At 38.1% G+C, this 26,242-nt stretch overlaps 1 pseudogene; it reads left to right on the top strand.

Annotated features, from left to right (window-relative positions):
* The first annotated feature begins 408 nt into the window (after positions 1-408).
* LOC122282328 lies at positions 409-26,146 on the top strand (annotated as a pseudogene).
* The last annotated feature ends 96 nt before the right edge of the window (positions 26,147-26,242 follow it).

The following is a 26,242-nucleotide window of genomic DNA, read 5'->3' as shown; positions in this document are numbered from 1 at the left end:
AGCAAAACGTAAGTTTCAAGTATAAATACGTAGCAGCCTTCCTTGGCAGCCCCTTTTTATGCACCCAAAGTATGTACGTGTATGCATGTGAATGGATGATATAAGTAGTACGTATTGTATGTATGTTATGAAAGGAAACGAAATGAAGCTTTAAAAGATGTTAGAACTGATAAGGACTGTAAGGACTAATAAAGAAAACAAACTATCTTTTTTAAAATAAAATAACTCTTTCTAAAACAACTTTAATGGAAAAGAAAGAAAATCATTTCCTCTTAAAGAAACTTCTCTTAAAGCAACTTTTATGAAAAATAAAGAAATTTATGCTTTAAATGACACGAAGAAAAAAAAAAGGACTGTAAAGAAATGAACGGACTGAATACATGATGTATGAAAATACGTAAGGGCCACATGGACTGGAATGGAAATGGTACCAAAAAGAATGTACGGGATAGATTGCAATGTCGGGTAAGTAGTACTGGTAGTGCACCCAGTGCTGCACCCTAAAGGAATGGATTCCCAACCCATGGCCACGGGTGGAATCGGGTCCAAAGGACCTCTAACCCCAAGCACACGGTGCGTAACAGTGTGCTAAATGGCTAATGAAAGTGATAAGAATGAACGAATGCATGTTAAGAATGGATGCATGTATGTATGTATGAATGAACTGAATGCATGAATGTACGTAAAAATATAAATACATGAAAAGATTCTTTAAGAAATGAAGGCAGAGATGCGTGGGGAACTGTTTTAAAGAAGAAAACATGTTTTAAAGAAAAACCCCACCTCGAAATGTTTTCAAACGAAAAGAAAGACGTATGTATGCTATGTAAGATATGTATGTATGGAATGATAACTGCATGACTGACAAGCTATGTTATTATATTTTGACTGTATAAAGTAATGCTTATGAGTCATCGACTCATTTTAGTTTTTATGTGTGCCCCCCCAAGTACAAGATGAGCATGACAGGTCAAGACAGGCACAACTCAAGGGAAAGAGCACGAAGGTATAGGCAAAATGTTTCATATTGGAAACTTTAATTATGAAATGTAATGTTTTCCGCTGAAAGCTTTAATTAAGAAAATGAAATTTTATTTATGACATGGAGTCTTTTGTATCCTAGCATGAATGGAAAAGAAATTTAAAAGGAATCGTAATTTTCGTCGATTTTTATCAAAATCGATATGAAAAAGGACCTACCATAAGGATGGGCGTTACAAAACTACTTGAGTTCGAGCTTAATTCAAGTAGCTTGAGCTCAAATTCAAACAACTTTAATGGTTAACGAGCCAAGTTCAAACAAGAATATTGAATCTTATTCAAGTTTAAACGAACAAACATGCTAATTGAAATCGAGTATCCTTATTTGAATTCGGCTCACTTTCGTTTCCAGGCATACTGCCCTAGCACCATCAAATTTGGCTACAAGGTTACAGCCCGGCACATAGAAAAAGTATTCTTTTTTTTGATAACCTTGGGTGTCCAGGCCAGCTTACGCGCACCTCGACTAATCCCAAGGGGCCCTGAAGTTAACGACCAGGTAAATCCTGCAGTGGCCTTGAGGGGACTCGAACTAGTGACCATTGGGGAGCAAACCCAAGGCCTGACCAATTGAGCTACCCCTCAGGATTACATAGAAAAAGTATTATTTGTCCAACAACTTGGCCATTTCGGATTTGGCAGCAAGCACAAGATGTTGGGCGGATCTCTTCCTTTTTCTTTTTCTTTTTTGTTGCCCAGATGACTAACACAAGAGGGGGTGAATTGAGTTGTATTAAAAAAATAACAATTATAAATCAAATATATAATATAAAATATAAACAAAATATGAAATAGCAATAAATATAAAGAGTAAGGGTAAGAGAGAAGCAAACTTAGTATGTTAACGAAGTTCGGCCCTACTGTCTACGTCCTCGCCTCAAGCTACCCCTTGAAGATTTCCAAATTCACTATTCAACCTCCTTCAGGTGGAGATAGAATCCTATTACACATTTGAACAACACCACTACAAAGGATCCGTGTAGAACACCCTCTACACTTGCAATCACCTTACACGTGGTGATTCAACCATTTCCCGTGTAGAACACTTTCTACACACACAAGGGTTATACACACCCTTTTACTGATACAAGAGCTGATAGTGGGTAGGTTATGAGAAAACACTCCTCAATAAGTGGAATAAGAACAATACAACACAAACTATATCTCTCAAAATGAACAAGAATTAAGGCTCAATGCTTAGAAAAGAGAAAATGAAAGTTTTGAATGAATATTGTATGATCTGGATGTTGTGAATGTGAAGCTCTCAAATGATCTATTTATAAGCATATGAGACCTCATATTCAAATTTGAAAAGATTCACATGTCAAAGACAACATCATTCACTTTTTCAAAAAATTCAAATAAAAGGTTCTTCTTTTTCTATTGTCAAAGACAACATCATTTATTTTTCAAAAACTTCAAACCTAATATTTTACTTTTAGCATATGACAAAAGAAGCACACTTTACTTTTCAAAAAATTCAAACATAATCTTTTACTTTTTGCATATGACAAAAGGAGCACATTTTTACTTTTCAAATATTTCAAACAAAATCATCTACATTTTGCATAAGTTAAAAAAAACATCAATCACTTTTGAAAATATTCAAATAAAACATACACATGTGAAAGATGACAATCAATCATCTTTAATATTTTCAAAGTGCAACCCTTTAATCAAGGTATGCACATGCGAAAGATGACAATCAATCATCTTTCAAAATTTTCAAATTTAATTTTCAAAAAAGTTCATGCACATGTGAAAAATGTATTTTAATGCTTTATGATAAAATATGAATTTTGAACCTTAATCCTAATTTCGAATTTTTAAGAGATTTACAACATTACTCTATAACTTTAATGTGAACTTGTTCCCTTCTTGCTCATGCTTGTTTCCTTGATGTGTTTGACTCCATTGTGTAGAAAACTTGAGCTTAAGACTTCTTTATTCTTTGAATTCATTTGTTGTGAATCTGTGATGACCCGCTTTTGCGTGTATTTTCGCTGAAGGGTTGTTTTTAATTTAATTAATATATTGCTTTATTTATTTTAAATTATTGCGTTTTAAAGTTGGTTTTTATTTGTTGGATGTTGTGTTTTATTTATTTATTCGTTTTACAGTTTTTAATCTCGTTCTCGGCGGATTTGTTTTGTTTTCCGGAGTGAGGATTGGACCTCATTTCTTTCCTACATCTTTTCTTTTCCCGTTTTCCTTTTTTTTTTCCCTTTTTCTCTTTTCTTTCTTTCTTTTTTTTCTTTTTCTGTTTCTTCTTCCTTTTCTTTTTCCCGCGCGTAACCCCCCCGGTTCGTCTCTCTCTCTCTCTCCTCTCCCACGCCGGTTTCAGCTCAGCCTCGACCCACCGCCGTCCGGCCACCATGATCGACACCGCTCCAGCCGGTCGAACCCCCTCCTGCTGGCGCACCACCCCACCGAACCCCAGTCCCATCCGGCCAGCCGTTTGGCCGGAAAACGCCCTACAAGCCCCACGGTTTTGCCCCGATCCGCCGCCGTCGCTCCACCTCCGGCCACCACCTCTTTACCACTTCATCACCGGTTCCTTGCCGTCCTAACCCACCCATTTCCAGCCTTTAATAGCCACCAGAACAGCTCCCACGAGCTAGCTTTCCATTTTGAAAAATCCGGCCATTAACCACCGTTTTCGTCGCCACCCACGGCCAAACTTCACTTCCACTAGCTTCATAATCATCCTTAGACCATTCTCTATCAATCTCAAGCCTTGGTTTGTCCCCGTTCAAAAGTGGGTATTTTACAACCCACGGCCACAGTGAATTTTCACTGTTACGTTGCTTTCCTTCCGCCGTTTGTAACGCCGCAAGCTTTCTAAAAATACCGTATAGCGCTGTAAGTATTTTCCAAACTCTACTTTTAGATTTAAATATATTTTGCTCTTAGAATAAATTATTGCTGCTGGTTGGTTGATTCCGGACTGAATCCGAGGAGTTCGGGGGTCGGATGGATTGAGGACGGAGTGCTTGGTTTTGCTTGTTTGTGTTTGCTTGATTATTTGTGCTATGAGGCATGATTTGCATATTGGGTTTATGTGCATATTGTTTTTAATCGGAAAAATCCTGTTTTATTGGCGTAAATGGTTTTTGGGTGCGTGTGTCTCACGAGCCCAAGCCAGGATGAGTTATTATCTCTGTGGAGCTCCTCTGGTCACTCGGGAGTGGATAAAACTGAGTGACATCCCCTGGGTTGTCGCAGGGCGACGACCGGATCGCATGATACGGTAACGCTGTCGTGTCGACTCCGTGGTCCCTAGAGTGGCGGGGACTAGAGGATGGCCTGGTCAGGTACGCGCAAGGCGCGAGTCTGGGCATCGCTCGTTTAGGTGTCACATGCATAGTCATTACCTGCGGTGTGGCACAGAGCCAGGGTATGCGGGTGATCCCTAGGGGAGATCATGGTGCATGCATAACCGGATTGTTTTTATGGTTTTCGGATGTGGGCCATTTTCTGGGAAAATGGCGATGCTTGGTTTCCGAGGTTTTTGATCTATTTTCTGGGAAAATGGTGGTTTGGGCCATTATCTGGGATAATGGCGAGGCTTGGTTTTAAAGATATGTTTTTGTGGGCCAAATGGGTTTTTTGGCGTGCGTGGGAAAATTATTTTTTATGGCGCATGTGCATTGGTTTTTATTTCATGCATATTGTTTGAGTTTTATATGTTTTTATCTAGTGGTGTTTGGAGTTTACTTACTTGCGGTACCATTTTTAGTACCGTAGATTTTGGTGCAGAGATCGAGGATGAGGAGGAGGAGGCTGAGCCCGAGGATGCGGCTCCGTCGGGGTGCTGATATTATGTTTTGTATTTAGTTTAAAATGATATTTGTGTCTTGTAATATTTATTTATGTATGTTTTGAATAGCTTTGTATTAAACAAGAAAAATTCTGGTACTTAGTTATTGTCTTGCTCTTCGCTACGTATTTCTCGTGCACATTTGTCGCTTTTTCACACACTTGGCACACGTCGATAGGATGATGACCCGTGATGTCATCATCCGGACGTCTCGATTTTCCCGTGTTCGTGCGTGGGGATTTGGGGGCGTCACAGGTGTTTTTTTTTTTAGTTTGTGTTTTAAAAAATTATGTTAAGTAAAGTTATTTAAATTGTTTTACTTGTTTTATTTGTTTGAACTTGTTTGTTTGTTTTTATTTATTTAGTTATGTTTTTGCAAGTTGGTTTCTTTTGTTTTGTGTGATGTGGTGTTGGTCTTTGGTTCTGTTTTTGTTTGTTGTTGGTTTTATTTATTTTTGTTTTCTGAAAGGGGGTCAAAGGTTGTGGTGGCAGGAAAATTGGGAGGCCAAAGAAATCTACTCAGGAGCCACGGGACAATACGTCAAGAGATGACTCCATAGCCCAAGCCATACGGCAGATGACGGAGTTTATGCAGCAAAATTTTAGGCCACAGCAGACAGGGCCTTGGCCACAACCAGGGGGACCTTGGCCACAATAAGGGGGTCCCTGGCCGCCACAAGGAGGGCCTTGTCCGCAACAAGAAGGACTTTGGCCGCAACCAGGAGGTCCTTGGCCATATCAGGGAGGGCCTTGGCTTTACCCGGGAGGATCTAGCAGCATGGTGCAAGCCGGATGCACCTATGAGCGCTTTCTGGCGCATAGGACCCCACACTTCACTGGAGAAGAGAATCCGCTTCAAGCTGGAAAGTGGATCAAAGACCTAGAAAGAACTTTTGAGGTGTGTGGTTGCACCGAGGCGCAACAGGTACTCTACGCCAGCTATCTGTTGCAAGGCACCGCTTTTGATTGGTGGGATACCAAGAGGGTGATGCTAGAAGCAGAGTTGGGTTCATTCGCCGCTGTAACCTGGCAGCGCTTCAAGAAAGAATTTAACGACTGCTTCTTTCCCGCATCGGTAAGGAAGCAAAAGGCAAGAGAGTTCTCAAATTTGGTCCAAGGAGGCATGACAGTGGAACAGTACGCCCGAAGGTTTATAGAACTTGGGCGATTTGCTCCTCACCTTATCGCCACAAAGGAGATGCGAGCTGAGCGTTTTCAGGAGGGACTACGCCCTGATATACGCCGTATGGTGGTCAGCTATCGGATATCCACTTTTCAGGAATTAGTGGATGTGGCCACCCTTGTGGAGCAAGAGAATAATCTTAGTATGAGCTCCCCTCCGGGTCATAAGAGGCGGAGTTTTTCTGGTGAAGGAAGTAGCTCGGGTTCACCTTAGAAATTTGTTCAGCGGACCGGAACTCAACCGCAAGCATCCTCAGGTGTTCGCATGGGAGGACGTGTGCCTGTTTGCGGAGTTTGTAATAGAGCCCATGTGGGTGAGTGCCCTTTTGGTGAGGCTCGATGTTATAATTGTGGCCAGCAGGGTCACTTTGCCCGAGAATGTCCAAGAACAGCTCAAGGAAGCCGTGGAGGTAGACGCGGTGGAAGAACAAATCCAAGGCAAGCAGTGCAAGCCCGGGTTTATGCTGTCACACCCGGAGATGTGGATGATGAGGCGCCAGCGACCCATGATGCTGGAGTAATTATAGGTATGGATTAATTTGATTCTATGTTGGATTTAATTTTGGTGTATTTGGTTTCTCCTTTGTTTTTTTTGGATTTCATGGGTTGTGTGTTTGGTTCAGGGAGAGTTCAGTTTGTATGAGTTTTATGCTTGCACTTTGTTTGATTCCGGTGCTTCACAGTCATTTGTATCCTCCACGTTTGCGCGGATGTGTAATTTGGTCGTAGAACCTTTGCCAAAGTCATTGGTGGTGGCTTTACCCGATGGTGAAATGGTATGGTGCTCCAAGGTTGCTTTGGGATGCTCGTTAAATTTTGATGGAAGGTTCTTGGATGCTAATTTGGTGGTGTTTAAGCTGTTGGGTTTTGATATCATCCTCGGGATGGATTGGCTATACCGATATTCTGCGAGTATTAATTGCAGAAGTCGGATAATTAGCTTTTAGCTTCCAGATGGTGATTGTCTGGAATTTGCGGGGAGTAAGTTAAAAGAAAAGCCGGTAATTATATCGGCAATTCAAGCAAGAAGAGAGATTGCATGGGGAGCGGATGCATTCTTAGTTCAGATGGTGTCTACGCCGTCCGAGAAGAAGTCTTTGGTAGACATTCCAGTTGTGGAAGAATTTCCCGATGTGTTTGTGGATGACTTGCCCGGACTACCGCCTGTTCGGGAAATGGAGTTTGTTATAGACTTGGAACCTGGAGCAGCTCCTGTACCTAAAGCTCCTTATCGCATGGCACCGGCTGAATTAAAAGAGTTGAAGACTCAGTTGCAAGAGCTGGTAGATAAGGGATTTATTCAGCCTAGTACTTCATCGTGGGGTGCGCCAGTTTTGTTTGTTAAAAAGAAAGATGGAACCTTCCGTATGTGCATAGATTATCGGGAATTAAACAAGGTGACCATCAAAAATAAATATCCTCTCCCGCGGATCGACGATTTATTTGATTAGCTTCAAGGAGCAGCCGTGTTCTCGAAGATTGATTTGAGGTCGGGATACTACCAGCTGAGGATCAGAGACAAGGATGTGCCTAAAACTGCTTTCAGGTCGAGGTATGGGCATTATGAATTTAAGGTGATGCCGTTTGGTTTAGCTAATGCCCCTGCTGCTTTCATGGATTTAATGAATCGAGTATTTCGACCTTATCTGGATTCCTTTGTGGTAGTGTTTATTGAGATATTCTGATTTATTCCCGAGATGTTGAAGAACATGTGTATCATCTTCGTCTGGTACTTGGGAAATTGAGAGAACACTAGCTATATGCCAAGCTTAGCAAGTGTGAATTCTGGCTGGAGGAAGTCAGATTTCTTGGGCATGTGATTTCCCGAGACGGAGTGGCTGTTGATCCTTGTAAGGTGGAAGCCATTTTGTCATGGCCGCGTCCGACTACAGTGCGCGAGATCCGGAGTTTCTTGGGGCTTGCTGGTTATTATCGAAGATTTGTGGAGGGATTTGCTCACCTATCCTGACCTCTCACAGCTTTGACTCGGAAGAATGCAGAATTTGTTTGGTCAGATAAGTGTGAGAGAAGCTTCCAAGAATTAAAGAACAGGTTGACGACGGCACCAGTGTTAGCGCTTCCAGAACCGCATAAGCCATTCGTAGTCTTCAGTGATGCGTCTAAGTTTGGTTTGGGTTGTGTCCTTATGCAGGAAGGACGGGTTGTTGCCTATGCATTTCGTCAGTTAAAGGACCATGAGAAGAATTATCCGACGCACGATTTGGAATTGGCTACGATTGTTTTTGCTCTCAAGATCTGGCGGCACTTTTTGTATGGAGAAGCATGCGAGGTATACACTGATCACAAGAGCTTGAAGCATTTTTTTTCCCAGAAAAATCTGAACATGAGGCAGAGGCGATGGCTAGAGCTAATCAGTGACTACCAGTGTGAGATCAAGTACCATCCGGGGAAGGCTAATATAGTTGCTGATGCTTTGAGTCAAAAATCGCACTTGGAAGATGAAGCCGAGCCATCGGAATTGAATTCGTTGCTTTGTGGGATGAGAAGGCTCCTTATTGAGAGTTCGCAGCAAGAAGATATTTTATCTTCAGTTCTTGATATTCAGGTAACTGATTTTGAAGAATTGAAGACTCTTCAAATGAAGGATCCAAAGCTGCTGAATATCAGAAAAAGAGTTAGAAAATCTCGAGGACCATTGCATTATAGCATGGATAAAGATGGAATACTTAGGTTCCGAGATCGCAGAGTGGTCCCCAAGGATTCAGAATTCAAGGAGCGGATCATGGCAGAAGCTCATGTGGCCCCTTATTCAGTTCATCCCGGCAGTACAAAGATGTATCGGGACTTGAAGAAAAATTATTGGTGGGATGGAATGAAGAGGGATATTGCCTTATATGTTGAGAAATGCCACACATGCCGTCAAGTGAAGGCCGAACATCAAAGACCCGCAGGTATGCTCCAACCCCTCCCTATTCCTGAGTGGAAATGGGATGACATCACGATGGACTTTATAGTGGGTTTGCCGAGAACGCCTAGTGGGAAAAATTCTGTTTGGGTGATTGTTGACCGGTTAACGAAGAGTGCTCATTTCCTGCCTGTTAATAACACCGACTCCTTGGGTAAGTTGACACGCTTATACGTGAAAGAAATAGTGCGGCTGCACGGCATACCAAAGAGTATAGTGTCGGATCGAGACCCAAGGTTCACGTCGCAGTTCTGGAAGAGTTTGCAGGCAGCTTTGGGTACTAAGTTGAAGTTCAGTACTACTTACCACCCACAGACAGACGGCCAATCAGAACGCACCATTCAGACCCTTGAAGACATGTTGCGAGCGTGTGTCATGGAATTTCAAGGGAGTTGGGAAAACCATTTGCCACTCATAGAGTTTGCATATAATAACAGCTTCCATGCGACCATTCAGATGGCTCCCTATGAAACTCTTTACGGGAGGAAGTGTAGATCGCCCTTGTGTTGGGATGAAGTCGGGGAGAGTAGGATTATTGGACCCGAAATAATTCAAGAGATGCAAAGCCAAGTTCGGATCATTAGGGATAAAATGGCGGCAGCTGAGAGTCGCCAGAAAAGCTACGCTGATACCAGGAGGAGAGAGTTATCTTTTGAAGTTGGTGATTGGGTTTATCTCAAAGTCTCTCCCATGAGAGGTGTTAAGCGTTTTGGTAAGAAGAGGAAACTGGATTCGAGGTATGTCGGCCCTTTTCAGATTCTGGAAAAGGTAGGGTCCGTCGCCTATAGAGTTGCTTTGCCAGAGTATTTTGGGGATATTCATGATGTCTTCCACGTATCATCCCTGAAGAAGAGCTTTGGACAGCAAGAGCCACGCTTCGTCGACCCAGAGGGTATTCAGTTGCAACCGGATCTCACTTATGAGGTTGTTCCGTCGCAGATCATAGATTGGAAGAAGCAACAGTTGAGGTCCAAGAAGATACCTTTGGTTAAGATGGCGTGGGGAGATCCGTTAGCTCAAGACTTCTCTTGGGAGCGAGTAGCGAACATGAGGGAGCAGTACCCATACTTGTTTGATTAATGAAGGTACGTATCTTAATCTTGGTCACAGATGGTTTATGTGATTTTATGTGACTTGCTTTAAGTTGGTGGTTGATCTTGCAAATTTCGAGGACGAAATTTGTTTTAAGGGGGGAGGATGTGATGACCCGCTTTTGCGTGTATTTTCGCTGAAGGGTTGTTTTTAATTTAATTAATATATTGCTTTATTTATATTAAATTATTACGTTTTAAAGTTGGTTTTTATTTGTTGGATGTTGTGTTTTATTTATTTATTCGTTTTACGGTTTTTAATCTCGTTCTCGGCGGATTTGTTTTGTTTTCCGGAGTGAGGATTGGACCTCATTTCTTTCCTACATCTTTTCTTTTCCCGTTTTCCTTTTTTTTTTCCCTTTTTCTCTTTTCTTTCTTTCTTTTTTTTTTCTTTTTCTGTTTCTTCTTCCTTTTCTTTTTCCTGCGCGTAACCCCCCCGGTTTGTCTCTCTCTCTCTCTCTCCTCTCCCACGCCGGTTTCAGCTTAGCCTCGACCCACCGCCGTCCGGCCACTGTGGTGGACACCGCCCCCGCCGGTCGAACCCCCTCCTGCCGGCGCACCACCCCACCAAACCCCAGCCCCATCCGGCCAGCCGTTTGGCCGGAAAACGCCCTACAAGCCCCACGGTTTTTGCCCCGATCCGCCGTCGTCGCTCCACCTCCGGCCACCACCTCTTTACCACTTCATCACCGGTTCCTTGCCGTCCTAACCCACCCAATTCCGGCCTCTAATAGCCACCGGAACAGCTCCCACGAGCTAGCTTTCCATTTTGAAAAATCCGGCCATTAACCACCGTTTTCGTCGCCACCCACGGCCAAACTTCACTTCCACTAGCTTCATAATCATCCTTAGACCATTCTCTATCAATCCCAAGTCTTGGTTTGTCCCCGTTCAAAAGTGGGTATTTTACAACCCACGGCCACAGTGAATTTTCACTGTTACGTTGCTTTCCTTCCGCCGTTTGTAACGCCGCAAGCTTTCTAAAAATACCGTATAGCGCTGTAAGTATTTTCCAAACTCTACTTTTAGATTTAAAAATATTTTGCTCTTACAATAAATTATTGCTGCTGGTTGGTTGATTCCGGACTGAGTCCGAAGAGTTCGGGGGTCGGATGGATTGAGGACGGAGTGCTTGGTTTTGCTTGTTTGTGTTTGCTTGATTATTTGTGCTATGAGGCGTGAGTTGCATATTGGGTTTATGTGCATATTTTTTTTAATCGAAAAAATCTCGTTTTATTGGCGTAAATGGTTTTTGGGTGCGTGTGTCTCACGAGCCCAAGCTGGGATGGGTTATTATCTCGGTGGAGCTCCTCTGGTCACTCGGGAGTGGATAAAACTGAGTGACATCCCCTGGGTTGTCGCAGGACGATGACTGGATCGCACGATACGGTAACGCTGTCGTGTCGACTCCGTGGTCCCTAGAGTGGCGGGGACTAGAGGATGGCCTGGCCAGGTATGCGCGAGGCGCGAGTCTGGGCATCGCTCGTTTAGGTGTCACATGCGTAGTCGTTACCTGCAGTGTGGCACAGAGCCAGGGTATGCAGGTGATCCCTAGGGGAGATCATGGTGCATGCATAACCGGATTGTTTTTATGGTTTTCGGATGTGGGCCATTTTCTGGAAAAATGGCGATGCTTGGTTTTTGAGGTTTTTGATCCATTTTCTGGGAAAATTATGGTTTGGGCCATTATCTGGGATAATGGCGAGGCTTGGTTTTAAGGATATGTCTTTGTGGGCCAAATGGGTTTTTTGGCGTGCGTGGGAAAATTATGTTTTATGGCGCATGTGCATTGATCGAGGATGAGGAGGAGCAGGCTGAGCCCGAGGATGCGGCTCCACTGGGGTGTTGATGTTATGTTTTGTATTTAGTTTAAAATGATATTTGTGTCTTGTAATATTTATTTATGTATGTTTTGAATAGCTTTGTATTAAACAAGAAAAATTCTGGTACTTAGTTATTGTCTTGCTCTTCGCTGCGTATTTCTCGTACACATTCGTCGCTTTTTCACACACTTGGCACACGTTGATAGGATGATGACCCGTGATGTTATCATCCGGACGTCTCGATTTATCCTTGTTCGTGCGTGGGGATTTGGGGGTGTCACATTTGTTATCATCAAAATCCATGTGTAGATATATAATTATATAAATCTTGAAATTTTGGATTCAACAATCTCCCCCTTTTTGATGATGACAAATACTTGATAGAACCTGAAGCCTGTATTAATACTTAAGCTCCCCCTGAGAATGTGCGTTAGTTTTTCAAGCAAAAGTATAAATATAATTCCAAGCACATATAACAAGTTTAGCAATTCAAACAATGTTAATGTTCTAGTCTAACTCTTCTCCCTCTTTTGGCCTCATTAAAAAGGATCTGCAGCTGAATGTATTGAAGAAAACGGTGCGTTAGTAGAAACTGTAAATAGTTGAAAAAAATTGGATCCATCCGTGACCCGACAAGTGTGGCTGGAGATTTGAAAAAATCGCTTGATGTTGTTGACAAACGAGATTGAAGGCTCCGAGTTTCTAAAAAATGTCATTTTCACCGATTGGAAAAAAAAATCACATTGCTCTTTGACTTGGATGATAGCTCTTCTGGTTCTTTATGCTATCTCTATAAAATCAGTCTTAAAGTTCATCCAATCCGCATCAAGTTTTCTTTTCATCTCTATAACTCATCTGCATTCTTTCAACATTCTCATTTTAAGCCTTCTATTTTATTCTCAATGGCTCATTCTTCTAACATTTCTCTAGATCCATCAATGAGGCATTCTGCACCTCAACCTCCTGTCCTTTCTGCAGCTGCCATTGGTGCCATGTTGTAGCAAGAAAATAATAATTTGACTAATAAGTCAGATTCTGATACTATCTATGACTTGGTGAGTCTTGGGACTCGCTACTCTTCCTCTACTGTTGCTTTTTTCCAGCGGCTATAAGCCAGAAATCATGAAGTTGAAAAGCTCAAAAAATAAATTGTTGTACTTCAACAATTGTTCAAGAGTCTCAACAAGGGAAGGAATCATTCGGCAAAAGAATAAACAGTTAAAATTTTTATTAGATTCTTCATTCCGCTTGCCGGTTCCCATGGATAAGAATGACATGATATTGTATGAAGAAAATGAGTGTCTCAAACATGAGGCTAAGAATCTCAAGTTTATGTAAAAGTACTTAAAAAATCTATCTCTATTTTTATTGACTCTGGTCTATCTTTTAAAAGATATTCATAACATGCATCATACCTATTTCTCTTCTGATCATACATAATCTATCTTCTAGTAAAGGTTTTGTGAAAATATCTGCTAACTGATCGTGTGTGTTTGTGAACTCTAGTACTATATCGCCTTTTTGCACATGATCTCGAAGAAAATGATATCTTATTTCAATATGCTTAGTTCTAGAATGTTGTATTGGGTTCTTTGAAAGATTTATAGTACTTGTATTATCACATTTGATTGAAATGTGATTACACATGAGTTTAAAAACTTCAAGTTGTTGCTTCATGTAGAGAACTTGAGCACAACAACTACCCGCAGCAACATATTCTGCCTCAGCAGTAGATAGTGCAACATAATTTTATTTTTTACTAAACCAGGAAACTAGTGCATGACCTAAGAAATGACATGCTCCACTAATGCTTTTTCGATCTATTTTACAGCCAGCATAATCTGCATCTGCATAGCTGATTAGAACGAAAGATGTGTGCTTAGGGTACCATAACCCTAGGTTAATTGTACCACTAAGATATATAAGAATGCGCTTAACTGCAATTAAATGTGATTCTTTTGGAGATAATTGAAAGCGTGCATATAAGCACACACTAAACATAATATCTGGTCTACTAGCTGTTAAATATAATAAGCTACCAATTATACCTCGATATATTTCCGAGTCAACTGACTTACCGAATTCATCTTTATCTAGTTTAGTTAATGGGCTCATTGGCATTCCAATTTCCTTAGCACTTTCCATCCCAAACTTCTTCAGTAATTCCTTAATATATTTTGATTGATTGATGAATGTCCCACTTTTTGCTTGCTTAATTTGTAATCCGATAAAGAATGTAAGTTCTCTCATCATGCTCATCTCAAATTCTTCCTGCATGGTCTTAGCAAAAACTTGACACATATTTTCATTAGTAGCACCGAATATTATATCATCAACATAAATCTGAATCAAAAGATTATCATTATTTTCAGATTTAATGAAAAGAGTTGTGTCGATTTTTCCTCTTGAAAAACCTTTTTCAATCGAGAAACCACTGAGTCTCTCGTACCAAGCTCTAGGAGCTTGTTTGAGTCGATATAGTACTTTTGTGAGTTTGAAAACATGACTTGGGGAAATATGATTTTCAAAACCTGAAGGTTGCTCAACATATACCTCTTCATTTATAAAACCATTTAAGAAAGCACTTTTATCATCCATTTGAAAAAATTTGAAATTTTTATAACAAGCATATGCAAGTAGCATTTGAATAGCTTCTAATCTTGCGACTGGTGCATATGTCTCATCATAATTAATTCCTTCTTCTTGATTAAAACCTTGAGTTACAAGTCGAGCCTTATTTCTAGTAATGACTCCGGATTCATCTTTCTTATTTCTAAAAACCCATTTTGTTCTAATAATAGTATGATTTTTGGGTCTAGGAACAAGTGTCCAAACTTCATTTCTTCCAAATTGATTCAACTCTTCTTGCATAGCTAGAATCCAAGATTCATCGAGAAGTGCGTCATCAATATTTTTAGGTTCAATCTGAGATAGAAAAGCAGTATGATTGCAAATATTTCTAAGAGATAATCGAGTACTTACACCTTATGAAGGTTCTCCCAAAATTTGTTCCACTGGATGATTTTTCACAAATTTTCACTGTTTGGTTGCATCTTGTATTAAATTTTGATGATTTTTCCTGATGGTTCCATGTTGAACTTCTTCTATTGTGTTCTATTTGTTGAGATTGAGACTTTCCGTGTTATTTATACCTACTGTTTCTTCATCAATAGATTTCTTGGAGAGTGGAGAATTAGATTCATCAAATACTACATGCATAGATTCTTGTACAGTCAAAGTCTTTTTATTGAATACTCTATAAGTTTTACTATTAGTAGAATACCCAAGAAAAATACCTTCATCAGATTTTGCATCAAACTTGCCTAAATTATCCCTGTCATTCAAAATAAAACATTTGCATCCAAATACATGTAAAGAACCAATGTTGGACTTTTTCTCATTCCAAAGCTCATAGGGGGTTTTATCTAATTTAGACCTTAGCATAACTCTATTTATAACATAACATGCAGTACTTACCACTTCGGCTCAAAAATAATTAGGCAAGTTGTTCTCATTGAGCATTGTTCTTGCCATCTCTTGAAGAGATCTATTTTTCCTCTCTACTACCCCATTTTGTTGAGGAGTTCGAGGAGCAGAAAAATTATGCACAAAACTATTTTTATCACAAAATGTTTCAATATTTTTATTAACAAACTCTTTTCCCTTATCACTTCGGATACTTGAAATAGTATAGTCCTTTTCATTTTGAATTCTCTTACATATCTTGGTAAATGCATTATGTGCCTCATCTTTATGAGCAAAAAAGGTGACCCAAGTATATCTAGATAAATCATCAACAATAACAAATGCATAATATTTTCCTCCTAGACTTGCAACTCTATTTGGTCCAAAAAGATCCATGTGTATCAGTTGCAATGGTCTAGTAGTGGAAATATGTTTCTTGGTTTTAAAAGAAGTTTTTGTTTGTTTACCAAATTGGCATGCATCACAAATTTTGTCTTTAAGAAAATATGTTTTTGGTAAACCTCTCACAAGATCATTTTTTGAAAGTTTGGAAATAAGTTCCATGTTGGCATGACTTAGTCTTCTATGCCATAACCAACTAATTTCATTTTGAGCTGAAAAACAAATTGCATCTTGTGAGGTAATTTTTTCAAAATCGATTGTATAAACATTGTTGCTTCTAAAAGCAATAAAACAAATATTATAATTATGATCATTCAAAATAATGCATTTATCCGTTTTGAAAGTAACTATAAATCTTTTATCACATAATTGACTTATGCTCAAAGATTATGTTTTAGACCTTCAACAAGTAGAACACCTTCAATTATGAGAGAAGATTTATTACTAATTTTACCTATTTCCACGATCTTCCTTTTCGAATTGTCTCCAAATGTCACTTGTCCTTCTTCTTTAGATCTAAGATCAAAAAACTTAGTCTTGTTTCCCGTCATGTGTCTTGAACATTCACTATCTAAAAACCATTTATTTTTTATTGTGGATGACTTCATGCATACCTATAAAAACAATTAAAATAATTTTTCTTGGTACCCAAGTTCTTTGGGTCCTTTATTTATTAGTATTAGAAGAAACAAGATTTTTAGGTACCCATATGGCCTTAATAGTCATTATATGATTTCTTCTAATAGGATAAGTATGATAATTATGACCATTTTTATTATAGAAATTACAAATAGTATGTAACATATATGAAGAACTTGAATGATTATAATAATATTTTTTTTTGACAAAATTATTTTTATGAAACGAATTTTGAATATTGGTTTTTGATGTAGAAGGATTATCAAAGAAATTTTTATAAGGTTTGTATTTTTGTTTTGGCATATATCCCAAGCATGCCTTGTCAAAAATACATCTTTGACTACCAAGAAGTTTTTCAAAATTTCTTTTTCCATTCGTAAAGTTTTCAACAATATTTTCTAAATCAGTTTTCTTCTTATTCAACTCAAGATTTTCATCTTTCAAAATGATACTTTCTTTTCTTAAAATATCAATTTCGTTTGTTAAAGAAGAATTTTTCTTTTTCAAAGCAGTATACTTGATACCCAATTTTTCAAATTCCTCATATACTTCTTTTAAAATATTTTGCAATTCTTCATATGAAGGATCTTCAATATTATCAAGATTTGCTGATTCTCCATTGCTTGCTTCACTATCTGAGCTACTTAAATCATCATCCCATGTAGCTTTCATTGCTTTCTTGCCCTTGTTTCGATCTTTCTTTAGCAGAGGACAATCTGGCTTGATATGACCAGGCTTATTGCATTTATAACAAATTAAAGTGTCATTTTTACCTGAATCTTTCTTGGAAAACTTTTTGAAGGATTTCCTTGGAGGAGTTTTATTTTTCTTTAAGAACCTCTGAATTCTTCTTGTTATCATCGCAACTTCTTCATCTTTGTCTTCATTTTCCTCATCATCATCACTTTCACTTTTATGAGGAACAGCTTTAAGTGCCAAGCTCTTCTTTGGCTTTCCTTCTTCTTCTCCTCTTTTCAATGTGTACTCATGGGTGATAAGTGACCCGATGAGTTCATTCACTTCGAACTTCTTGAGGTCTCTCGCTTCAAGAATCGCTGTCACTTTTGATTCCCGGCGTTTTGTTAGAGAGTTGAGAATTTTTCTTACTATCTCCACCTTGGAATAAACTTTGCCAAGAGCTGTCAAGCTGTTTATAATGTTAGTAAAACGAGTGTGCATACTAGAAATAGATTCATCATCATTCATCTTAAACATTTCATATTCATGAGTAAGAATATAAATTTTTGATTCCTTGACTTGCGAAGTTCCTTCATAAGTAACTTCCAAGTTATCCCAAATTTCTTTTGTCGTAGCACAAGTCATTATTCTATTAAACTCATTTTCATTGAGAGCATTAAATAATAAATTCATAGCAGTTAAATTCAAAATATAAAATCTATTGTCTTCGCGATCAAACTCTTCTTCTTGCTTTTTGACCTTTACTCCATCAACCACTTTTGTTGGAATATAAGGTCCATTTACAATGCATTTCCAGATTTCTCGACCTTGAACCTGAAGGAATATTCTCATTCTAACTTTCCAGAATGAGTAATTATCTCCACAAAAGAGTGGAGGCCGACTGCTAGATTGACCTTCACCAAATGAAGCTGCAATATTAGCCATAAGATCTTAACTCAAAAGATAGTTAATCTTATAATAGAGCTCTTAAGTTTGATACCAATTGTTACTGATCATAGGCTGCACCTATGTCACCTAACAATTGTACCTACCAGACTAGCCGGCCACCGTCACCCATGGTCGGAGAGTCTTGCTTCGGTGACACAGTCACAAGCGAGAGTTCCCATAAGTGATCTGCCTGTATGAACAGTACAGGTCAACTAACTCTGATACCAATTGTTGCCCAGATGACTAACACAAGAGGGGGGTGAATTGAGTTGTATTAAAAAAATAACAATTATAAATCAAATATATACTATAAAATATAAACAAAATATGAAATAACAATAAATATAAAGAGTAAGGGTAAGAGAGAAGCAAACTCAGTATGTTAACGAGGTTCGGCCCCACTGCCTACGTCCTAGCCTCAAGCTACCCCTTGACGATTCCCAAATTCACTATTCAACCTCCTTCAGGTGGAGATAGAAACCTATTACACATTTGAACAACACCGCTACAAAGTATCCGTGTAGAACACCCTTTACACTTGCAATTACCTTACACGTGGTGATTCAACTATTCCCCGTGTAGAACACTTTCTACACGCACAAGGGTTATACACACACTTTTACTGATACAAGAGCTGATAGTGGGTAGGTTATCAGAAAACACTCCTCAATGAGTGGAATAAGAACAATACAGCACAAAATATATCTCTCAAAATGAACAAGAATTAAGGCTCAATGTTTAGAAAAGAGAGAATGAAAGTTTTGAATGAATGTTGTATGCTCTGGATGTTGTGAATGTGAAGCTCTCAAATGATCTATTTATAGGCATATGAGACCTCATATTCAAATTTAAAAAAATTCACATGTCAAAGATAACATCATTCACTTTTTCAAAAAATTCAAATAAAAGGTTCTTCTTTTTCAATTGTCAAAGACAACATCATTTATTTTTCAAAAACTTCAAACCTAATCTTTTACTTTTGGCATATGACAAAAGGAGCACATTTTACTTTTCAAAAAATTCAAACATAATCTTTTACTTTTTGCATATGACAAAAGGAGCACACTTTTACTTTTCAAATATTTCAAACAAAATCATCTACTTTTTGCATAAGTAAAAAAAAACATCAATCATTTTTGAAAATATTCAAATAAAACATGCACATGTGAAATATGACAATCAATCATCTTTAATATTTTCAAAGTTCAACCCTTTAATTAAGGTATGCACATATGAAAGATGACAATCAATCATCTTTCAAAATTTTCAAATTTAATTTAAAAAAAAAAATTCATGCACATGTGGAAAATTTATTTTAATTCTTTATGATAAAATATTAATTTTGGGCCTTAATCCTAATTTCGAATTTTTAATAGATTTACAACATTACTCTATAACTTTAATATGAACTTGTTCCCTTCTTGCTCATGCTTGTTTCCTTGATGTGCTTGACTCCATTGTGTAGACAACTTGAGCTTGAGACTTCTTTATTCTTTGAATTCATTTGTTATCATCAAAATCCATGTGTAGATATATAATTACATAAATCTTGAAACCTTGGGTTCAACATTTTTTTTTTTAATCTTTACGATGGAACAATTGAGAAGTACACAAAATCTCACTTAAAAACAGCACTAAAAAAGATTGAGCTGAGATATTAAAATTGAGTGAAACTGTATTTCTTGGTAGGAAAATCAACACTCCAAAAAAGGATGCTAGGAAAATAGAAAATATTGAACAAGCTGCACAAAAAATATAATTAACAACTCTTATTGATCATGACTTTATTGGTTAAACTTCATTCGAAAGATGGCTCTAGCTGAAGACTGCAGTTTGGGGCTTGTGGCGCTGCTAATACTTTAGAAATTGTGTGTATAGTCCACTGGGGTTCTAGAAGGCCATTTAAGCATTCAATAGTAATCTTTGCAACCCTTTGACAATATTCATGTGTATAGTCTGCCTGGGTTTTAGAAATCATGTGTATAGTTTGCCTGGTGCATGTAAGACAAGGCATACTCCATGCCTTTGACAATATCCAACCTCTTGCTCCACTCCAATTCTTTAGCATCTTCTTCATTCTTCAAAATTCTCGTCAAACTACCCATTTATAGATATTCGTAAACCAAAAATGAATGTCGAGCATATGAGAAGAATCCCTAAAGTTTTACAATATTTCAATATTGTACTTATGTTAATGCCTTTATCTCATTTAAAAATGCCTTTTGGGATCTTTTCTCATCGTCAAGTAGTTGGTGGAGTTTCTTCACAACTACCATATCAGCTGAACATAGTGTAGTGTAGCAGTTGCAGATGTTGTACGTACAAGAGAGAAAAAACTATGTAGATATGCACTTTAGTTTTCAGACAATAGAGATGTGTTTTTTCCAGTCGAGTTTTGAACTTAACTACATGTGCAGAGTTAGTTCAAGTTATACGATGATCATTAAATCTATTGTATCTTAGAAGAGACCAGTCATAAGGAAGTTTGCTGAATCAATTTCTTTAAAACTATATATTCTTTTCAAAGAATTTAAATTTCCTTAGAGAAATAGAGATTTCCGTTCAAAATTTTTTAGTTTGAATTTTAAATTTCATCATAATTTCTATTTTATTATTGGATATTTCAACTACACATAGCAGGCCTAGACTGTGGAAGGACATCACAGTTAATGAAGCCAAGGTGGTCGCCCTTTCTAAGTCCATTTCCTGAATTAGTTTGTTTACGGTGTCATCTTACTCAGTTAGAACGGAGGTATACCTATTACCTGAGCTGCCACAATTGCAGAGGAAGGCTGTAAGCAGGCTTAGGAAAAAGGGACCAGTGCTGAGTCTCAAGCTTGCCATGAAATAGACATGAAGAAGGAATAAGACTGGTAGTACCGGTAGTACCAGGTCAAGTGGAAGGTACATAGTTGTGTGAGTTCCGACCTTACTGTTCGTTTATAGCACTATTAAGCAAAATCACTACATGGTGTAGTGTAGCAGTTGCCGATGTTGTAAGTACAAGAGAGAAAAAAACTATGTAGATATGCACCTTAGTTGTCAGACAAGAGAGATGTGTTTTTTTCAGTTGAGTTTTGGACTTAACTACATGTGCAGAGTTAGTTCAAGTTATACAATGATCACTTAAGCTATTGTATCTTAGAAGAGACCAGTCACAAGGAAGTTTGCTACATCAATTTCTTTAAAACTATATATTCTTTTCAAAGAATTTAAATCTCCTTAGAGAAATAGAGATTTCCATTCAAATTGTTTTAGTTTGAATTTTAAATTTCATCATAATTTCTATTTTATTATTGGGTATTTCAACTACACATAGTAGGCCTAGACTATAGAAGGACATCACAGTTAATGAAGCCAGGGTGGTCACCCTTTCTAAGTTCATTTCCTGAATTGGTTTGTTTACGGTGTCATCTTACTCAGTTAGAACAGAGGTATACCTATTACCTGAGCTGCCACAATTGCAAAGGAAGGTTGTAAATAGGCTTAGGAAAAAGGGACCAATGCTGAGTCTCAAGCCTACCATGAAATAGACATGAAGAAGGAATAATACTGGTAGGTCGCTTGTAGTACCAGGTCAAGTGGAAGGTCGCTTGTAGTTCTAGCCACAAAATATGCACTTAGTCTGTACATGTAAGCCGCTCTTTCTTTACTCAACATGGCTCTTTCTTGAGGGAATGTGAAGATCGCTGTGAATACAGGAAAGAATCCCCAAAAGACACCGATGAAGAAAAACAGTCAAGCCTGCAATTGAAGTTGGCTAAGTTCTATGTTGGGCTGTATATTTCCAATATATGCAGAAGAGCAATACATAAAGTTAATACTTTCATGAGGATAATTATAATGAAAATGGATTGAACATTTTAATAGTACTAGTAGTGGGCTAGTTAAAGTTAAATTTTAGCTAAAGAATAACTAAAGTGTCAAATAAAATGTAGTAGTGGGCTCAACAAATTAACAATATTTTTAACTTTAAATCATTGACCAAATTTGTTGAGCTGAAGGGGCTGGCCAAATATTATTTTTGGACTATAAAATGATGTTCCCGCTGAGTTCTTTCATGGGGTGCTTCTTCATGATCAATTTTCCGTCTTCTGGCCACAAAACTTCATTGCTGCTGAAAACATCTATTCCATTTTAGTTTCTTGTACAATGTATAAATTTGTTTTTATTGGATTTTAATGTCCGTAGGGTCATTGATAATTCTTATACTTCTTTTGGTGAAGTATGAAATTGTTTTCAAATGATTTTCAAGTTTTCGTGTCGCAATCTATTCTTATGTGAAAAGGATTCGGTTCCTTCCCAAAATTTTAGAATTCCACTTTTCCCTCCAGGATTCGGTTTTATGTGAAAAAGAATTTTTAGAATAAAAATAATGAAAAGTTAAAAATCAATATTTTTATAGAATGGTGAAAAATTTGTTGAATCTATTATTTGGTGTTGTAAAAAGTGACTAGCCAAAATTTGTAAAACTGAATTTTCTAGCCAAATTTTAATTAAAGTTTATTGAAGCCACTAATAGTGCTATAAGAAGCTTATTTTGACCGGCCTATTAGGATAAATACCATTGAGGCTAGAGCGTGTGAATCAATGCGGGGAGAGAGAGAGAGCACAGAAGAAATGCAATATCAAGACTCACGAATATCATCGTTGCTAAACGATTATCATACAAGGTAAATGTGTACTAATTTTTACAGTATGATTTAACAGATTTGCAAGAGGACATTGGATGCTCCTGATATTGTGGATGATTTCTATTTAAATTTACTAGACTGGTAGCAGCAACGTCCTCGCCATTGCTCTCGAAAACACAATGTACCTATGGGATGCCTCAAGTGGTCCTGTTACGAGCATCAATTGGCCTCTTGATGGCCGGCACATCGCCATTGGCTTAAACAATTCCCATGTCCAGCTATGAGATTCTACTGCTAATAAATAGGTCCTCAACTAGACATCTACCCTAAAAGCTTTCCAATTGTTCTTTGTTCTAACTTCAAATATGTAGTTGCTGATGATTTATTTGATTTTGTCAATGCAGTTGAGGACATTGAGAGGCCGTCAGAGGCAAAGAGTCAGTTCACTGTCCTGGAACAATCACATCCTAACAACAGAAGGAATGGATGGTAAAATAATCAACAATGATGTGAGGGCGAGATCCCACATTGTTGAGACCTTCAGGGGGAGGTCTATGGATTAAAATGGTCTGCCTCGGGCCAGCAATTGGCGAGATGAGGAAACGACAATCTTCTCTATATATGGGACAGATCTGTGGCCTCTTTGTTGACTTTTGTGCTCCTTTATTTAGTCCCACACCGGTGGGAAATAAAGAATAAGCAAATCCTTAAGTTTATAAATAAGAGGCTTAGCCTCTTAGTTGAGGTGCACCAGTTGAAAGCTTATTTAGTAATTTTTTACTTTAGTTAAATTCCTCTTTTGACCTTTTTGTAAAAGGGGAATAGGTGTAAAAGTTAAAATTTTGCTAGTGGGGAAGCTTTGTGGGTGTGTTTGGGGTGAGCAAAAAAATTGTGTGATTGTAACAATTTTTCACATAATGGATTTTCTTCTCTGGGCTTGGTATTTTTTTCTCATGTTTAGGAGTTTGCACGTAAATATCTTGTGTTGTTATTATTTCTTTATTTTTCTTATTATTCCTGCAAAGGGTAGATCTTGGGGAGTGAATTTGGGATGTTTAAATTTGCAGCAATTGGTATCAAAACTACTAGGTTCCTTTTGTAGGGTAGAGTTTTGGTATAGTAGTGTGGATACATACAGTTTAAGGAGGTTCTATTTAGGAGATTGAAAATTTTAAGCTTGTCCATTGTGACCCTTCAATCTTTTCTAGGAATTTACTTAGTGAGGTACTATTTATTTCTATAGTAAATTCATCAAAGCACTGTTAGGAAATAAGCCTTCAAATCTTGTCAAATTTGAGGTGGGGAAATTTGATAAGAGAATCAATTTTGGCTTGTAGCAAGTACAAGTCAAGGATGTCTTTATTTAATCAGGATTACACAAGGCATTAAAGGGCAGACCAATACCTGAAGTCAGCACTGGTACTAGTGTGACTAGTGAAAGGAGCAGATCTAAAATGAGCGATGAAAATTGGGAGGATCTGGATTTGAGAATAGCAAGTGCAATACGTCTGTGTCTGGCCAAAAATGTTCTTGCAAATGTGCATGGAATATCTACGGCAAAGGAACTCTAGGAAAAACTTGAAGAGTTGTATCAGACGAAGGGCGTCTCAAATCGTGTGTACCTGAAGGAACAGTTTCATACACTATTGATAAGTGAAGGTACAACTATTTCAGATCATTTAAGCGTTCTCAATGGCATTGTCGCTGAGTTAGAAGCTATTGGAGTTAAAATTGATGATGGCGATCAAGCTTTAAGACTCATCTGGTCTCTTCCACCTTCCTATGAGCACATGAAACCTATTTTGATATATGGGAAGGAGAAAATAATTTTTTCAGAGGTTACCAGTAAAACCTTTTCTGAAGAGAGAAGACTAAGTAGTGAAAGTAATGTTTCACTTGAGAATTTAGTAATAGTAGCAGCTGGAAATGGGAAGATGAAAAACTCCATGAAGAAGAAAGTAGTCTGCTGGGAGTGTGGACAATCTGGGCACATCAAGAAAATTTTTCCAAGAGCTGGAGCAAGTTCGGCAAGTGGCTCCAACTCAATAAATGGAGATACTGGAAATGATATTAATGTTGTGTCTTTATCCATGAAAGATTTTGATCTTTAAAAAGAGACATGTACATTTTCATGGCATGCCACTAATTCTCAAAGTTGCCATGATAGAGAATGTGTTAATGTTAGCGGGTCCACAAGCTTGCACATAGGCATTGTTTTGGCATTGATGCAGGGTGTGTAGTGGAAATTCATATCGATGGCTGATGAACCTCCAGGAAAACTAAACGTGTAAGTTATACCATAATTTTCAACAAAGTTGTTTTCGACATGGGCCGAAGTGAAATACTTGGAATTGGTTTATTCTGAGTGGGTGTGCTTTTATGGTAAAACATGATAGCGAAATCTATGAAGATATTCATTGAGGTGGAGCTTGGCTGTGGGACCAATCAAAGTCGCAAGGTAGAGATTGTTAACTTTTGTGCTCCTTTGTTTAGTCCCACACCGGTGGAAAATAAAGAAGGAGCAAATCCTTAAGTTTATAAATAAGAGGCTTAGCCTCTTAATTTAGGTGCACCAGTTGAAAGCTTATTTAATAATTTTTTATTTTAGTTAAATTCCTCTTTTAGTCTTTTTGTAAAAGGGGAATAGGTGTAAAAGTTAAAGTTTTGCTAGTGAGGAAGCTTTGTGAGTGTGTTTGATGTAAGGAGAAAAATTGTATGATTGTAACAATTTTTCACATAGTGGATTTTCTTCTCTAGGTCTAGTGGTTTTCTTTTCTTGTTTAGGAGTTTCCACTAAATATCTTGTGTTGTTATTATTTCTTTATTTTTCTTATTATTCCTGCAAATGGTAAATTTTAGAGGGGGTAAATTTGGGAGGTCCAAATTCTTAACACTCTTTTAATGCACCAACACAATGGCTTCACAGGCTTGAGGAGCACTCAGCTGCAGTCAATGCCCTGGCTTGGTGTCCATTCCAGGGTAATTTGCTAGCCTCTGGCGGTGGTGGGGGTGACCATTCAATTAAGTTCTGGAACACCCACACAGGCGCGTGCTTGAACTCGGTTAACATAGGTTCGCAGGTTTGTGCTCTGCTATGAAACAAGAATGAGCGAGAATTGCTTAGCTCTCATGGCTTTTCCCAGAATCAGCTCATTCTTTGGAAATATCCTTCAATGGTGAAGATGGACATACCTCCAGAGTTCTTTATATGGCCATCTGCAGCAGGAGACGAAACTCGAGATTTTGGAATGTGTTTGGGACCCCAGAAGTGGCTAAACCTGCACCTAAGGCGACAAATCCAGAGCCACTTGCTAACGTGAACCATATCCGTTGAACATTAGCGGTAATGGATTGTTGAGCTTTATAATGTGAAGAAGGTGAAGAACTTAATTTACGTTGATAGTGTTTTTGGTTTGATGTATAGATTATAGAGTAAAAGTTTTGGACTGCAATTCGATTTTAATCATAACTTGATTGCTATGATGCTATCTATCTCAGATACTTGTTTTAATACAACTTTTTAAGGAGAAATGAGTTTGGAAGATGAAAAAAAAAATGAGAAAAAGCCATTTAATCATTATCAATGGCAATGA

This window comes from Carya illinoinensis, chromosome 11 (assembly GCF_018687715.1).
Source record: "Carya illinoinensis cultivar Pawnee chromosome 11, C.illinoinensisPawnee_v1, whole genome shotgun sequence".
Lineage (NCBI taxonomy): Eukaryota > Viridiplantae > Streptophyta > Magnoliopsida > Fagales > Juglandaceae > Carya > Carya illinoinensis.
Note: the sequence above shows the minus strand (reverse complement) of the source record. Positions and strands in the feature narration are given on the sequence as shown.